Source organism: Carcharodon carcharias, chromosome 27 (genome assembly GCF_017639515.1).
Source record: "Carcharodon carcharias isolate sCarCar2 chromosome 27, sCarCar2.pri, whole genome shotgun sequence".
NCBI classification, from domain to species: Eukaryota; Metazoa; Chordata; class Chondrichthyes; order Lamniformes; family Lamnidae; genus Carcharodon; species Carcharodon carcharias.
In genome coordinates, this window is record NC_054493.1 from 6,410,037 (window position 1) to 6,416,036 (window position 6,000).

The following is a 6,000-nucleotide window of genomic DNA, read 5'->3' on the forward strand; positions in this document are numbered from 1 at the left end:
TCACCGCACATCATGTTCGAAGATACTCATTTACTATCTCTCGAAACACAACAACAATGAGCACTCAAAACTGAAACCTTTTCACATTATGTTTATTGAAATTGGATCAGCACGTTGACATTTTGCCACATACAAAACACTTTTGAAAAAGCTGCAGGCAGTAATCTGAACATTTGTTTTGAGAATATTTTGCTCAAGACCCAGAGAATTAGCCCATCCCTCCTTCCCATACTTGCACTCCCTCCTGACTCCCCCTCCCTGACTTTCCCATTCCCATCTCCCCTGCTCCCCATTCCCACTCCCCTCTCACCTTCCTAATGCACCCCTCCCATCCCAATTCCCCTTCCCAATCTTCCCCAGTCCATTTGAAGTTTTATCTCCCAGAATGAGCTGTTGCAGTGCAGTAGCTGAGTATTTTCCAGTGTGTGATGGAAAGCTCCATTCCCAAACATCACAGGGATATCTCTGGACAATTCACATCTGTAAGTCTGAATGTGAGCCGCATGTATCTGCTGGTCACTGCTGAACCTGTAATATAAACAGTACAGTAAGATACTTGTGTGTGCCATAGTCTATCAGGTGGTATAACCCAAAAAGCCAGGTGGTCTGTCTGCCTATTAGGAAATGGACCCTAAAGGACAGGAGATTTGAACTTATTCTGGGAAATGGACCCAAAAGCAAAAGGGGTCTGTCCTTATTCTGCGAGATGGGCCCTGAAGGACAGGGGGTGGGATTTCCTGGCCCCAACTGCCCCGGGATTGTCTAGTCCCGCCGAAGGTCTGTGGAGCTTTGGCTGGGCCACTTCAACTTCCGCGGCGGGTTCCACCACAGCAGAGCCGGAAAATTCTGTCCGGGTATCTGTCCTTATTCTGGGAGATGACGCCTGCAGAATGAGTTCTTCCTTGTGCTCGGGGCCATGATTATTGAGGATTCTGTTGTTCAGGGTTGTAGTCATTGTCTTGTGTTTCCCAAGGTTAAATGTAGCGTAATCCAACAGAACAAACTGTCCTTGTTTTTGGAGATGGGGGGCCTAAAGGACAAGTGGTCCAATCTTATTCTTAGAGGTGGATGCTGAAGGAGAGATGGTCTGTTCCTATTCTGTGACATGCGGCCTTAAGGAGAGGTTGTCCGACTCTATTCTGGGACATCGGGTCTAAAGAAGAGGTGGTCTGACCCTATTCTGGGAGATAGGGCCTTATGGAGAAGTGGTCTGACTCTATTTTGGGACATGGGCCTTAAGGACAGGTTGTCTGAGCTTATTCTGGGACATGGGGCCTAAAGGACAGGGAATCTGACCTTCTTCTGGGGTGAATCAAGACCCTCAGATCAGGTAAAGCGAAAATCTTCAAGGTGCCAGTGGCTTTGAAAGGTTGCCCACTGTGCTGTCCATCTGCACCCAGTCTGATAGCTGGAATCTCAGAGTCAGATAATAAAATGTGGCGATAAATTGAAGATAAATCTTGACTTTACAGTATGGGTACGTTGTTGTTCATTTGATAGTTAAAGTCTGGTTACCTTGACAACAGTAACAAAGGTGCTGTAGAGGAAACTTAGAATAAACAGAATGGCGAAGGCAGCAACTGTCAGTGCGTTGTCGTCTCTTTCCAAACCTTCCACTTCTTCCTTTCCTTCCTCTCCTATCACATTTGGAGGGTCAACTGAAACAAAGAGAAATTGGGGCTGATAAAGATGACACTGGGCATTTCATCAAGGTCCACAATGTCTCAGTTTGAAGATAATAGCGAGGGAGGAGAACACAGCGGAGGAACACTGGGAGCTGTGAATAATTAAAAAGTCTTTCTCTCTTGACCTGTCACTTCCTGGTCCTGTCTCCCACTTTGTCTTTGTCTTTCTCCCTCTCTCACTGCCTTTCCTCTATCCCTCAGAGATTCTGTCCCCTTGTTTCTGCTTCACTGTCACTCTCAGTATCTCTGTCTGTAACACTTACTGTTTCTCTCAAATGTGCACAAACAAACAACAGATGATGCTAAAACTGTTTCCAAAACTTCAGTCCTTCAGTCACTCCAGTTGTTCCTCCATTTCTCTATCGTATTATCCAATCTACCAGCTCAAACACAAGTTTCTGACTCCTTGGCTCCAAAAACACTCTAATCCGCAAACAAACCATTGATTGTGAAGCGCCCTGAGATTATCCCCATCGCCAGGGTGAGATTTTTAATGACTTCAAATATTTATTTCTTTTTGATGCTCTGCTTCTATAACATTTTAATCAATCTAATAGTTCCTGAGGCAGCATTAAATGAACTTATGTAGTCACCAGGTACAACAACTGCTCAATGGCACAAATTCATGTGAGTGGTGATGTGAGCAAGTGAGTCACCAAAATGGGATCAGAAAGTCTGCAATTCATGGATTACCGTGATGTGGTTTTGTGCATCGCAATCTCGCCTCCAGATCAGAAAATTGTGGGCTCAAGTTCCACTCCAGATACTTGAGTGCATAATTCAGGCTGACATTCCAATGCAGGACTGAGAAAGTGCTGCTGTGTAGGAGGTACCGCCTTTCAAATCAGGCATTAAATGATGGCCCTCAGGTTGATGTAAACTTGTAAATGGTCCCACAGCACAATTGGAAGAAGAGCAGGGGAGTACTCTGCAATGTTCTGAGCCAGCCAACATTCATCCCTCAACCAAAACACCTAAAACCAGATGATCTGGTCATTATCACAGTTCGTATGGTGGGAATTACTGTGCGCAAATTGGAATTGGTAAACCAAGAAAGACCAAAGCCATCCTGATGTTCGTATGATACAATGATAATGGAGTTGTGCAATAATCATAGCAACCAGTCTCTTATCAATTAGTCCACAATAAACCCAGACAGGAGGTGAGGTAAGCCCAATGGTGGGAGCATTGGAAACCATAGGTCCAAGGACCCCTGTTCCTCACCAGCGTGTTACACTCACCGCACATCATGTTCGAAGATACTCATTTACTATCTCTCGAAACACAACAACAATGAGCACTCAAAACTGAAACCTTTTCACATTATGTTTATTGAAATTGGATCAGCACGTTGACATTTTGCCACATACAAAACACTTTTGAAAAAGCTGCAGGCAGTAATCTGAACATTTGTTTTGAGAATATTTTGCTCAAGACCCAGAGAATTAGCCCATCCCTCCTTCCCATACTTGCACTCCCTCCTGACTCCCCCTCCCTGACTTTCCCATTCCCATCTCCCCTGCTCCCCATTCCCACTCCCCTCTCACCTTCCTAATGCACCCCTCCCATCCCAATTCCCCTTCCCAATCTTCCCCAGTCCATTTGAAGTTTTATCTCCCAGAATGAGCTGTTGCAGTGCAGTAGCTGAGTATTTTCCAGTGTGTGATGGAAAGCTCCATTCCCAAACATCACAGGGATATCTCTGGACAATTCACATCTGTAAGTCTGAATGTGAGCCGCATGTATCTGCTGGTCACTGCTGAACCTGTAATATAAACAGTACAGTAAGATACTTGTGTGTGCCATAGTCTATCAGGTGGTATAACCCAAAAAGCCAGGTGGTCTGTCTGCCTATTAGGAAATGGACCCTAAAGGACAGGAGATTTGAACTTATTCTGGGAAATGGACCCAAAAGCAAAAGGGGTCTGTCCTTATTCTGCGAGATGGGCCCTGAAGGACAGGGGGTGGGATTTCCTGGCCCCAACTGCCCCGGGATTGTCTAGTCCCGCCGAAGGTCTGTGGAGCTTTGGCTGGGCCACTTCAACTTCCGCGGCGGGTTCCACCACAGCAGAGCCGGAAAATTCTGTCCGGGTATCTGTCCTTATTCTGGGAGATGACGCCTGCAGAATGAGTTCTTCCTTGTGCTCGGGGCCATGATTATTGAGGATTCTGTTGTTCAGGGTTGTAGTCATTGTCTTGTGTTTCCCAAGGTTAAATGTAGCGTAATCCAACAGAACAAACTGTCCTTGTTTTTGGAGATGGGGGGCCTAAAGGACAAGTGGTCCAATCTTATTCTTAGAGGTGGATGCTGAAGGAGAGATGGTCTGTTCCTATTCTGTGACATGCGGCCTTAAGGAGAGGTTGTCCGACTCTATTCTGGGACATCGGGTCTAAAGAAGAGGTGGTCTGACCCTATTCTGGGAGATAGGGCCTTATGGAGAAGTGGTCTGACTCTATTTTGGGACATGGGCCTTAAGGACAGGTTGTCTGAGCTTATTCTGGGACATGGGGCCTAAAGGACAGGGAATCTGACCTTCTTCTGGGGTGAATCAAGACCCTCAGATCAGGTAAAGCGAAAATCTTCAAGGTGCCAGTGGCTTTGAAAGGTTGCCCACTGCGCTGTCCGTCTGCACCCAGTCTGATAGCTGGAATCTCAGAGTCAGATAATAAGATGTGGTGATAAATTGAAGCTAAATCGTGACTTTACAGTATGGGTACGTTGTTGTTCATTTGATAGTTAAAGTCTGGTTACCTTGACAACAGTAACAAAGGTGCTGTAGAGGAAACTTAGAATAAACAGAATGGCGAAGGCAGCAACTGTCAGTGCGTTGTCGTCTCCTTCCAAACCTTCCACTTCTTCCTTTCCTTCCTCTCCTATCACATTTGGAAGGTCAACTGAAACAAAGAGAAATTGGGGCTGATAAAGATGACACTGGGCATTTCATCAAGGTCCACAATGTCTCAGTTTGAAGATAATAGCGAGGGAGAAGATCACAGCGGAGAAGCACTGGGAGCTGTGAATAATTAAAAAGTCTTTCTCTCTTGACCTGTCACTTCCTAGTCCTGTCTCCCACTTTGTCTTTGTCTTTCTCCCTCTCTCACTGCCTTTCCTCTATCCCTCAGAGATTCTGTCCCCTTGTTTCTGCTTCACTGTCACTCTCAGTATCTCTGTCTGTAACACTTACTGTTTCTCTCAAATATGCACAAACAAACAACAGATGATGCTAAAAGTGTTTCCAAAACTTCAGTCCTTCAGTCACCCCAGTTGTTTCCCCATTTCACTATCGTATTATCCAATCTACGATGTCAAACTCAAGTTTCCAACTCCTTGGCTCCAAAAACACTCTAATCCGATTGTGAAGCACCCTGAGATTATCCCCATCGCCAGGGTGAGATTCTTATTAACTTCAAATATTTATTTCTTTTTGAATCTCTGCTTCTATAACATTTTAATCAACCTAACATTTCCTGAGGCAGCATTAAATGAACTTGTGTAGTCACCAGGTACAACATCTGCTCAATGGCACAAATTCTTGTGAGTGGTGATGTGAGCGAGTGAGGCACCAAAATGGGATCAGAAAGTCTGCAATTCATGGATTACTGTGATGTGGTTTTGTGCATCGCAATCTCGCCTCCGGATCAGAAAATTGTGGGCTCAAGTTCCACTCCAGACATTTGAGTGCATAATTCAGGCCGACACTCCAATGCAGGACTGAGAAAGTGTTGCACTGTAGAAGGTGCCGCCGTTCAAATAAGGCATTAAACAATGGCATTGAGGTTGATGTAAACTTGTAAATGGTCCCACAGCACAATTGGAAGAAGAGCAGGGGAGTACTCTGCAATGCTCTGAGCCAGCCAACATTTATCCCTCAACCCAAACACCTAAAACTAGATGATCTGGTCATTATCACAGTTCATATGGTGGGAATTACTGTGCACAAATTGGAATTGGTAAACCAAGAAAGACCAAAGCCATCCTGATGATCATATGATACAATGATAATGGAGTTGTGCACTAATCATAGCAACCAATGTCTTATCAATTAGTCCACAATAAACCCAGATAGGAGGCGAGGTAAGCCCAATGGTGGGAGCATTGGAAACAATAGGTCCAAGGACCCCTGTTCCTCAAAAGCATGTTACACTCACCGTACATCATGTTCGAAGATACTCATTTACTGTCTCCCGAAGCACAACAACAATGAACACTCAAAACTGAAACCTTTTCACATTATGTTTATTGAAATTGGATCAGTACATTGACATTTTGCCACATACAATGAACCCTTCTTGGGATCTCACACAGGTTTCACAC